We start from the raw sequence: 12,735 nt of genomic DNA, 5'->3' as shown, positions 1-12,735 counted from the left end.
TCATTCACATTGTGAAGAACAGAGGAGAAGAACCGTAACTGTCCCAAGACATAAGCTATAAAATAATCAGAAAGTTGGATTTCATAGGTCTAAGCTGTCAAAAGTGTCATTTTTCATGTGAGGTTAAATATCATTTGTGGGATGTACTGTATACTGAAATCTTGGGCACTGAGGGTTCATTTTCTGATGGTGTAGCACAAAGTACGTAATCTGTATTTCATTCAAATCTTTATACCGCTAGAAAAAAGTTTTCAGGAAACTTGTGGAGCCCATGCTTTGATAAAGGTAGGACATATCAAATACAGATTTATAAAAAAATGTAACAACATCTCTTCGTTTGAATTACTTTGAATTAGAAATAAATGCTTGGTACAGCGGATGGTCTTAGACTTTTAGGCCACACTTGTTTTCATAATAATACCTTTTGAACTCATATCAAATCATAAGAACATTTATGACCTGGTGTCACAATATGAGTCTGGTATGTAATGTTTTAATGAGAAGTTGTGTTGAACCTGTGTCTGAATTCTGCTTGGCGTATCTCACCCTGAGAGAAGGTCAGGCTAGAAGAGTACTTTCCCCATCAGTAACTCCTCAGTCTACTCCTGGCATTCTTTATCCACTCTCTTTCTTTGAATTTCAATTTACCCGGAGCTCATTTGAAATTTGCAATGGTCCAAGAAGCGTGTTTGCCTTTAAGCTCTCTCGCTTTCTCTTTCTCTCTCGTATGTTTCAATTTGCCATCAATAAATGGAATGCAAGAAAGGAACTTAACTTTTTGATACTTGAGGCACATGTTCAAGTCCTTAATGAATATGAATATAAAAAATTAAATGTATGCATTTTAATATATATATATATATATATATATATATATATATACGCTATAATGTGTGTGTGTGTGTGTGTGTGTGTATTACTAAATATACATAAAATATGTAAACTTGCAATATTATGTAAACTAACATTAATCAACATCATAACCTTATGGCCAATAAGACTTGAAATTAAATTAACCCTTACAAGAACAGCCGGCCAATCCCTTTACTCTCAAGAAGGCGGAGCTTTGAAGATTCTGGGCACTAATGAATATCTGGCATGATGTGATTAGTGAGTGTGTTGCCTGGTTTAATTGAATTGTTGACCCCACCCAGTCATCTTCATGAGCAGGTATAAAGTGATTGAAAAGCTTTCCTCAGAGGTCAAAGGGCGTAGCGTGTTTTGAAAGCCAGACACTGTCCCCAGGGACATGTGAGGAATGATGCCGAGCTGTTGTTGTATTGTTTGCCATCCGTACGGTGTGGTGAGCTCATCGCAGACCCTGATTAATCAGGTACATTAGAAAGAGAACCCGACCTCTCCCGCTTTCAATCTACGATGATGCGTCCGTCTGCGTAGACAACACAACAACTGATGCAATCCATTAGTGTGCCTAAATCTAATTGATAGGGTAGTAAGAGTACAAAGAAATGCTTTTGGCGGAATATGGAATGTAAAGTAAATGGTATGAAGATGTATTCAAACAATTCACTCGGCACAATAACATTTAAGCTTAATGTTTCGTAGTGCAGATTATAAATCATAAAGACCCAGAGGCCTTTGTCATGTTATGATGAAGTGATTGTTAGTTCTTTGTCTTCATGTCTCATAAGATTGCATTTCTGAATGTTAAGAACTATCATAGTGCTACTAGCCGTTGTTATTCCAATACCGCTAACAAAAGACAGTGTTCCCAATTTGTTTATAATATTCAGCTATGCATGATATCCAGACCACATTACACGTGTTCCTTAACACCTGCTGTACATTTCCCTTCTCTAACTTTCACTTGATGTTTGTTTTAAATGTTATTTTGGTATCATGTTAGACTTAGACAAATCTGAATAACCGACTGTAAGAATTGAACAGATCACAAGAAACTGTATTACATTCAAACCTTTATTGTTTGCACTGTGTCTTGATGATGATACACATAACTGATGTCATTTGATCTTGTAGGCAATAGGATTGGGTACCGACACCGGTGACTATATATCAGGTATAACGGATCAGACCGAAAAAAAACGCAGATTTGGGTGACTCGTTTCGGTCCCATTTAAATGCTGACTGGAGCCGTCGATTGAGACACGTGACCTCATTCACCAGTCGGAAAACTCGGATACTAAACGCATGATCTTATGGTTAAACGGATCGCGCGCACCCCACGGATCGGAACGCGCGTGACCTGTGGATTGATCATAGCGAAAGACAGTTTTAGTTTTAGTACGCTCTCTCTCTCTCTCCCGGCGAGTTCAGCAACAAGTTTTAACCTGAAACTAACGTTATTTCGACATGCACATGACGCGTCTGTGATGCAAGCGATCACAACCTTGCGCGCGATTAAAATCAATGAAGCGCGCGTTGCGCGCTGTGGAGCTCGTTCTTTACACAGTAAAGCATTTGACAAGAAAGTCAAGCGAGACAGCAGTGAAAGTGCTTAAACCTTTTAGCATCTGTCAGTCTGATCTCTACACATCAGTCTGTCAAGCTACTGTGACTGCATGTTTAGGCATACAATATACTTATTCATTATACATATAGTCTGTTTTTATAATAATGCTCATATATTGTAGACTTGAACGCTCTCTGTAAATGTATTTAATGTGTCAATTCAACGCATTTTATTTAAAAGCAAAAGTATCATGTTTTGGACTGGGAGATGTAAAATTAGGGAAAACAAACATTACCAAAAAATTGGGTTTTTTGAGCGATTTATGTATTTCAAGGCTGATTTATGTTAGACAAATCAGCATAAAGGGAGCACTACATGCCTACCTTCTTCTAGTCTCCACAACTGTTCTGTGTAGTGAACGGAGCTAGAGCATTGACCGGACAAGCGTTTACCCTACTTGCTCTTTGTACACGTCACGTTGTGAAAGAGGCCTATTGAAGACACCACTTTATGGGAGTTTATGTTCTCAAACAACATGCTGCTTGCGATGAGCCAGAGGATGTGAGCATTGTCTCGGAAGGCATCAAGGTGTTGCAGTATCTCAATAATGTGTTTATTAGCTGTTGGAATGCTGTTTGGGCTAATGTATGCCATAAACCTCAGCTATCCTGCTGGCCTCCGCTGTACTTTTGAGGTGATCCAAAAAGTTCTCATGACACTATGGAGATAAACTTTCAAATAAAGGACTGACTTTAAAGAACAGGCTCTTTAAGCGAAAGGGTCAGAGGCTGACATAAACATGAAGATTGTCCTCGGTCATGTTTGACTTTTTTAGTGTTTTTTTTTTTGTGACTTGCATTTCTCTTGAGGAATGCACTGATAACACTATTGATCTCTGTTGTCCTTAATCCACCGTGGCAATAGTTGATACTAGATTTATTAATGCCTGTTGTTCTTGATTCACATTTGAGATGCATTTGAATGTTGTTTGTATTCTACTGGGACAACTGTACTATATTCAAAAATGCCTGTTGTTCTTAATGCAAATTTGAGATGCATTAATTGTGATTTGTATGTATGTTTATATTCTATTGTGACTTACGATTTTAAGTGATTTGTATTTGCACGATGGATGGATGAATGTATTTATTTTACACTGCTTTTATACTAATACTGCATTTACAGTGTTTGTTAAAAACTCACTCAAAAACAACTCGATACAACTTCATTACAAAACTTTGCCTCTTTTGTCAATGCCAATGTATTTGAAAGATTTAAGCTTAATACAACCATTTTAGCATTCCAAAATCTGGTACCTATGACATGATGAAATTTCTTAAACATTACAAAATTAATTTGTGTTGCATTAATGAGAAATAACACCTTGAGTCAACATGATTGTTTTAAGTATTCTAATATAAAAATGAAATGTTTTGGTCTGACATAGAAACATTTTAATTAAGTTGGTTCAACACAATCTGATCATCAGTGTAGCAATGTTAAGGTCCAGTCTCATTTCACGTTCACTTAGTTTAATTGTAAATTAGTTGTGACCGTTTAAGCACCATTTTAAAAGTATCGATTTGGCACTGGTATCTAACAAAACCCAAATGATACCCAACCCTAATAGGCGATGTGTGAGGTCTTTAACAATATGGTTATAAGCATGTCTCTTCCCTATAACAATATTTGTTTACTGTCATTTTTAGTTTTTTTTCTGTTCCTTATATTGTTGTGGTATTTATAAACATTTTCTTGTTTTTTAGCAGTGCGATGAGATTTTTATTAAATTATTTTTAGCAGGCACATTTGTCTCTACATCAGCCCACTCGGTGGAATAGAAGTGCTGGGAGATTCAAATGAGACATTCATTGTCTCGATTTTCTGGGTCTTATAGCTTTCCTCTGCTGAGTCCAAGGATAAAAGATTGATGTGCCGTAGGACCAAAACCATCGCCCCCTTTGTTTTGCCTGTTTTTGCTTAAAACCATGGAAATCATTTCTATTACATGAAGTATTAAAATCAATCTGTAATATCACAGCTCACTGCCACAAATATGATGTTTTGTAAGAATCTGAAATGCTTGAGAGGCTGTTATTTTTAAAGCTAGAGAAATGTTTCTGCGGGTGAAGGTGGAGAGCAGGTGTGTGCAGGGCGAACCGTATTGTATCAATCATCACATATTATACATAACATGTCATGTACTATGTAAAAATCACAATGAAAGTCCGTTAATGCATATTGGCAATTCCATGCAAAGTTAAACCTTTCATTATTAAATAAAGTCAAACTATGGTTCTGGAAATGTGCTGTTTTCCAACAATATATGTTCATTATTTAAAGTATATGAACTACTGATATAAAATAATAGTCAGGGCTGGAAATGGGGGGAATCGGTCTCAAGGGGATTTGGACTTCCACCTCAGAATGTAGGCTAGAGGATTTCCATATTTTATCCATGTAGAATTCAAACGCTACGGACACCTCATACATAAAGAGCTTTTTGCATCTGTGTTTTAAAAAAATAAAAAAGTCCCCAGCTAGAGTCCCCTCGGTCATTTCCACCCGATTTTACATAGTTATTTCTGTCAAGTTTGATATTTCCCATGCATAGAAACCAGATTATTGATCCGTGTTGTTTCCTCAAAGTGTGAACAGTCACAGTTTGTCAGTTTATAATGACATGTTACTAACACTTACGATCGCTCGCTTCCGGTGTCCGGCGTGAAGCGCATCTGAGCGCGCTCGCGTTTGTGTGTGCGCGAGCGCGCGCAACTAATTGGAGCGCAAACCCAGTGAGCTGAGCTCGTGAGAGCCGCGCGCGAGGAGCAGAGAGAGACCCGGTCCAAAAAACGTTTATAATTCTGTTAAAACGGACCTTTCTTCCGGACAAAGTCATTCTGAAGGGATATATTTAACCCGTCTTCTGGTGCGCATCTGCGGGGCGTCTGCGGGGAAGAAACATCGGGATTTGAGTCCGCTTTCAGTCGGGAGCGGATGAACTGAGGAGGATTTTATCCCGTTTTACTTCTGAGGAGGAAAAAGTCTCAGCCGATGCTCACGAACACAGAAAACAGAGAAACAACACGATCTAATAAGACACTAAAGCGTAAGTTGAGTTTTTAACGTCTTTATCTTCTTTCAGGTGTGTCGCGATGTTGATGTTGTTCGACATGTCAGGTGTCACTTGACATTCACTGAAAACTAATGATGCTTTTCGGGTTTTTACAAATGTGACTTAAGATACATTTTTGAATAACATCGATCTTTATAAGATAAGATATGAGGTTTTATCGCTTTACATGTTAAGGTTGATTTAGTATGCCCCTCTTGTCGACTATCAGCATTCGTCACGTGATAAACTTATAGCCGTCATATGCTAATTCTGATAACGTTCTTTTATGATGTGTAATGTGCAACATGAAAACTGTAATATCAAGTATTGCCACGGCTGGTTGGTGATGGTATGCGGTCAGTTTGAGAAGCCTGGATGAGAGAATCGTGGAGGATGTAGCGTTGAGTCATGGGCAGGTCTGATCTCTCCGAGAGAGAGAGAGAGAGAGAGAGAGAGAGAGAGAGAGAGAGAGAGAGAGAGAGAGAGAGAGAGAGAGAGAGAGAATGAAAAGATGAAAATATTATAATTCTATATAATGATTCAGTGGACTGATCTAGTTTTCACCATAAACAAACACGTCTAACGCATATGCCACAATTGTAATGCATATAATTTCCTGCTATTTAAAGATGTAATTCATGACACGTTACATTTACATATTTTCATGATAAATAGATAGTTAGATATGCCGACTGTACAGTGTGTTGCTGTTTACTTCAGTCAGCTTATTAAATATCAATCTTTAAGGCTGTTAGATAAGATAAGCACCAGACCTGGATTTATTTAGTGCATCAGATGCTTTGGTCTTTGCTGATGATTTCTGGCGGGTGATGGAGGCTTTCACAGTAAACAGAGAACAATCATAGCTCCAGCTTATTAGCTGTTGGAGAGCTACACTTTCACTCGCTATCCAGACTCTCTCTCTCTCTCTCTCTCTCTCTCTCTCTCTCTCTCTCTCTCTCTCTCTCTCTCTCTCTCTCTCTCTCTCTCTCTCTCTCTCTCTCTCTCTCTCTCTCTCTCTCTCTCTCTCTCTCTCTCTCTCTCTCTCTCTCTCTCTCTCTCTGTCCATGTTCATTCAGGCTCTCCATGCTGATAAATGATGTGTAATTTCAGTAATGAGTGGGAGTGTAAACATATGTGGAGAGGGGTAGTTTTCCCCACCTTTATTTTTGGTGTAGCAAAGGTCCTCCACATCATGACAGAGTGATGCAGCTGGTAAACCATCTGAATGGACAAGCGGGGCTTCGCATTTAACATCTGTCTCTCTGGTAACAAAAGATATGACTTGTTGAAACGTAAGTCACAAGGATACATACAAACAGTGTTTACTTGCTGAGTATCAGTTAACAGGGTCGTCTGGTTACAAATAAAATGGAAACTTATCAAATGCATTCATATAATAATATCAATAATATTTCAAGTGTTTCAAGTCTGGCTCTGATAAGTGATGAGATTTTTGGTTCTAGTGATATTAACAGGTTATTGGTCTCTGGTGTTGTATTACTTGAGAATCATCTTGTGATTTTATAGCCTTGTAATGGCTTTATCATACGCAATAACTATAGTGTGCAGATTGACCAATCTGCGACCAGTGGAGGTGCTCACATTTCATTCCTGCCTGCGCACAATAACAGAGTGGCCATGGTTTTCAATTACCCTTGCTTTTGTTTGTTGTTCGACCAGAGTCTGGAAAACAGCCTTTTTGTTTCATCCCAGCATAGATGAAGGGCCAGACTCAATCATCAGGCCTTATAGTCAGGAACAAAAGTCACGCTGGTACAAACAAACAGAACGCTGCAATCTGTAAGTCGTAAATTAGTGTTTAGTGCTAGCCATACACATTTTGGAGGATTTATTGGAAGTGGATTGTTTTCTTTCTAAACTGGCTAATTTGACTGATCTAGAATCATTTAGGGTTCGGGAGATTTGTTTCTGACCGTCGTCCACAAAACTAACCGTTACTGTTTGTATCCTTTCCATTCGCAATATAACAATACTCCACAATTTCTTGCAACATCATGTAGATTACTCATAACGCTCTAGGAAGACTTAAGATTTAAGACACGCTCAATACATGTGATTTTTTTTCCCCCTGCCTTAGGGTAACTTCAACCAAAAATCATCAATGGGGGCAAAATCTGTTTGGTTATAAGCATTCTTCCAAATATATTTTTCTGTGTTCTTCAGAACAGAGACATTTATACAGATTTGGAACAACTCGAAGGTGAGTTGTCATTTTGGGGTGAAGTATCCCTTTAATGATGCAAGATGCATGGTTCAGAATAATACAATATGTGTGTCATGCTGCATAGAAAGTCACATATATTTACAAATATAAATTAAACAAACCGTAATAAGAATGCAAGTTATTACGTTATTTGTAGCTTTGGTCAGTGATGAGTAATAAACTTTCATGCTGAAGTAAAAAAGGGTGCAAAAACAGGTTTTATCAGATTCTTTCTTCCATTATTGTAGTAATAGAATATCTAACCCGGAGGACAGAAGTAACAGAAGTAATTAATGGAGGAGCAGAACCACATGGGGGAATTTAACAGTTTTGTTTAATTTAACCCTTAAACAATCCGTCTGTTTCCATGCCTGTTTTCTCCTGTGTTCCCCCATTGACATGGGCACCCCAGGATTTCCCCAATAAATATTTTTTGGGAGGGGCTATCACACCCACGCTGGTCCTCGGGTTCTTTTTCAGGGAAGTAGGACAGGCCTCGGCTGCGTGGGTGTGATAGCCCCTCCCAAAACTAAATTATCGGGGAAATCCTGGTGTGCCCATGCAACGGAGTCAATAGGCACCCTGAACTCCCAGATCCTCTGTGGCCCCCTAGCTCCACAGCTACAGCCATCCCTGAGCCAGAACACCCTAGGCCCACTAAGCTCCCAGATCCAACATGGTCCCCCTGATTCCCCGTGCTGAGAGCACCGACCTGAAGGCTTCCTGTCCTATCCTGTCCTGCGAGTACACGCCTTCCGGGAGGGGGAAGTACTGTCACGGCTCTGTCTGTATCCATGCCTGTTTTCTCCTATGTTCCCAATGGACTCGCCCCACGCTCCCACTCCTGTGTTTGTGATGATCAAACCTGCCCGTCATCAGCCTCTCGTCTTAATTGTAATATACATATGAATGTTATATGCGCCTGATTATGAAAGTGTTTTCTTTGGTTCTTGCCATCGTCAGTATTTCCTTGGACGTTCCATTACGCTTTCACTCCAAAATAGATTTTTGTCCTTTTTTATTGTTTTATTATTTTTTAATGTTGCATTAATTTGTTTTAAATAGATTTTCTATACAGTAGTATACAATATTTGTATTATCTTTAATGAGCATCAATATGCACACTTTATTTTCACTGTTTTGTCTGAATGCTAGGGTATGGCAACTGCTACACTCCGCCATATGCAAACGCCGCCCCTGTTTGCGTTATACTATACATGCGCTGGCCCATTGCTCTTACACAGCAAGATTATTTACGACACTAGTAACAAACAATTGCGCTTATCAACCACATGGGGGAACCTGTGATCAAATGTTCCATAGTGTTGCTTTAAAACAGTTAAAATATTGGCCATCCATCTAGCTGCAGTATCTTTCCATCCGTCTTCAGCCTCTTATAATTCTACCCGTGAAACAGGAAAACGTGTCACTCTTTTTTCTCTGCTCTGTGAGGGCCACTCTGCATATCGTTTGTTGATCGACTGACTGGTGGAAAACACTTTTGTCAGGCTGAACATCTCCTACTGTAATGGTGAAAAACCAGGCAAGCCAGGCAGTGGATCGATATTAAACTCAACATGTAGAATAACATCCCACCGTAAATAGAAATGGATGTTATCTGCTTTATGTAATTTCAAAGCTCTGTCACAGGATCAATTTGTTAGCATGGTCGGAAACCCCCCGAAACCACTATTTTGCAAAGATGACAGTAAAGCTTCTTGCTTTTTAACCGAAGAATGCTCTGGTGATTTGAGTCATCTGACTCTAACATTTGAGTTTTAGCTGAATCAAATCCTGGTTTAACTGAAAAGTAATTTCTCTGCTCTCTGGATGATGACAGCTGCTATTTCATCCTCTATGACTTTTGCTCATTACAGCTAACACCACATAATGAGAGAGTCGACATTTGTATTAGTCCATTGGATGTGTGGGCTTTTGGAAAAGCCTTGTGGTAGACCACACATATGTAACATCGCATTTGTATGCACCTTGTTCACACAGCATAACAGTGTTCTGACATTGTGGCCTACGGTGTGTGTTTTCTTCGAGTTAGTAATGTTTTTTAACAAACTTTATATTTTGCTGTCACCTTGGTTAGATATGAGAGTAAATGAGCATTCTTTACATTAACATTAATCTGTAGGTTACATTTAGGATGGAGCAATGCCACGTTTGCAGGCGCTCTGACCGATTCGGTTATGCATGCACTTTCACATGTGTTTTATGAGCTGTGTCATGTGAAGGCGATCTGCGAGTGACCAGACTTGTCTTTTATGGGAGTTTTATGGAGCCTTGCGCAGACGGTGAACAGATAGCTGTTAGATTGTGACTGCTATAATAGGACTTAGGACAAAGTGGCCCATCTCTGGCCTTGACACGCTCTGGGGATTGAAACTCAAGAGTGTATATATATCAAGCCACTGCTGGTTAATAAAATATTCCATCAAATGTGTCAGCAGGTAAGCTTTTATGCTTCACTCTGAAGAGGACATCTTTGATAACCCAGGTCTGTCTGAAGCATGAGAATTAACAAAGCAATTGTTACTTTAGATGTTATCACCACAGATCATATATTTACAGTGCTTACTTCAGCTTTACATTCTGTCCAATTAAGTAACAAACCAGGGACTAGACTTCCTAAGAGCTTCATCAAAAATAAATTCATGTATTTTTATTATAAATAAAACATTTAAATGGGTGGGCAATGTGACAATAACCAGAATAATGATCATTCTGTCAGGACCACTACGGTTAAAAATTTGAAACAATTGCAATATTTATTTATATTTAAACTGTTCTGGGCTAATTCTCCACCTGTCCGTGAAGCCAACCTGGGGAACCAGAACAGTTATTAAACCAGAAGTATTTAAAAAACAGAGATATACTTGCCTAAAATGATTGTGATGTGATTTAACATACTACAAGGATATGACATAAAGAGAATTCATATCTCTCAGAAGGTAAAATAACATTGAAATCCATACAGGATCAAATTAAAAGGTACTTGCTACAGGCATTCGGATGAGGAGGAACCGGGGAAGGGGGTGAATCTTTGAGCGTGGCACGGCTGAACAGCTGTAGAGAAGCTCTAAGAAGGCAACTTTAATAGGACACAAAGAGCTCTTTTCGGCCATTGAAACGGTTACAGCCTCTTTCTATCAATGTTCTTCAAGCCTGCACGGGCATTTTCATGAAAATAAAGTATATTTATAATGATGACATTGGACGGCTATTGTTTTTCAAATGCACGTTATAAGCGACTCGTCCTGCTTTTAGATTGAGCGGCATTTCCTATTGATCACAAAGCCGTGCTTCATGGACAAATTATGAATGAAACATAATCGCAGACTTTCCGTTGTCGTAATCCATCTAGACAGGACGACGATATTTGAAGAGTTTGGTTTCAAAATGAGATAACTAAAAAAATCATGTTTTTTTGCATATACATTTTTTGCATTTATTTTTTGCTCCAATAAATATCAATCAAACTGCAGTTGGATTGTTATGAACTATGCCATAATAACAAAAAAATACAGCTAACTAACACAATAAAAAACTATAAAACATAACTTATTAAAAAACATGATATTTGAGTTATCTCAAGTATCTTCAGTTGGTGTTAAAAGCCCTAGTTTGGGTTATTTCACATTCAGCTGGATATGCTGATGTATAATGGTGTAGCAGAATATGTAACTGTTGACAGATTTCTACCAGTTTCTATATCTTTATTTATAAATAGTTTCTATATAGAAAGATAGACAAACATATCCGTTCGTGATAAAATATGTATTAGTTCATGTGAGAACTGACACTGAGAATAATGAGGCACTCACTTTATCCCCTCATGTTCTGCAGAACCCTAAAGCCGCCCCGCAACTGAGCTTTGTGACCAGTGATGAAAGAAGCGAGTGATTCATGGGTTCACCTGACTGCCTCTCTCTCAGCGACACGAGCGACTGCGGGCATTATCAGTAGTAAATAGCTCTGAAAACGCTTCGGCCAGGACAGGCCGTGTGGCGGGTGATTTATTGGCCATGATGCTGCAAATAGTTAGTCGTGTTACCAGAGGGATGTAAGCATTTTCATGGCCACAGTTCAACTTTATTTCAGATATAAATTCCGGGAGATGTGGGAAGGGAAAAAGGCACAGTGAATTTATGACAAGAGAGATGGTGTTTGCGAGCAGCCAGCAAGAAACTATGTTTAAACAATCCAAGGACGAGGATGAACCAGCGTTTTGTTCTCTTATCTCGCATTTGTTGAAATGTTTTTCTTGAGCAGAGAAACGGAAACATTTGACCCAGGAATGTTAAAATAGCATGGGTTGAAATAAAGCAACGATTCTTTAAGCTTACTAGTTAAAATTTCACAAAAACAAGTTTATCAGCGCGTGTGTTTTTGATGTAGCCGTTTAAGTTGTTTGATGCACCGGGAACTATTAGCATTTGAACTTGACACACTGGCAGCATGTGAACGGCAAAACAATGGTGATGAAGCACCGTGTTGTTGGCAATGATCAGCATGCTGTAAATGAAAACATCACTCTCGACTATGTGGTCCATCTCTCTCTCTCTCTCTTTCATCCCTCCTCTTCTCATTAATGCTTAGAAAATGTAATCAATGTGTGATCGATCTCCTTCTGCACAGCTGGCTGGACAGGATCACGCTTTACTGCATATCTCAAGGGGCGGAAAACATTTACCTCACATTAGACATGGACATGATGATCCTGTTTACTGGCTGACTGAAGCTTTGTATTAATTATTTACCTCACATTGTGGAACAAATCATATTATCAGAATGCAAATGGTTAGGTGTGGAACTTCATTCCATTAACAAAAATGAGATACCTTTCTGGGTTTGCCATTTTGTTCTTTAATTCTGAACTGGCAAATGTACTTTTTCATATGGTAAGTGTTTTAAATTTAGATTAGAGTAATTGTTCATCCTTAGCTGTAATAG

General features: G+C 38.7%; 1 protein-coding gene across 1 annotated transcript in view; it reads left to right on the top strand.

Moving 5' to 3' along the window:
- The first annotated feature begins 5,188 nt into the window (after positions 1-5,188).
- Positions 5,189-12,735, top strand: part of ptprfa (protein tyrosine phosphatase receptor type Fa) — a 146,632-nt gene continuing 139,085 nt past the window's right edge. Inside the window, exon 1 of the mRNA XM_079460917.1 lies at positions 5,189-5,540. The gene's annotated coding sequence lies outside the window, so the exon portion shown is untranslated. The remainder of the gene's footprint in view (positions 5,541-12,735) is intronic.

This window comes from Barbatula barbatula (genome assembly GCF_947034865.1).
Source record: "Barbatula barbatula genome assembly, chromosome: 7".
Taxonomy (NCBI): Eukaryota; Metazoa; Chordata; class Actinopteri; order Cypriniformes; family Nemacheilidae; genus Barbatula; species Barbatula barbatula.
This window is presented reverse-complemented; position numbering and strand designations above follow the sequence as displayed.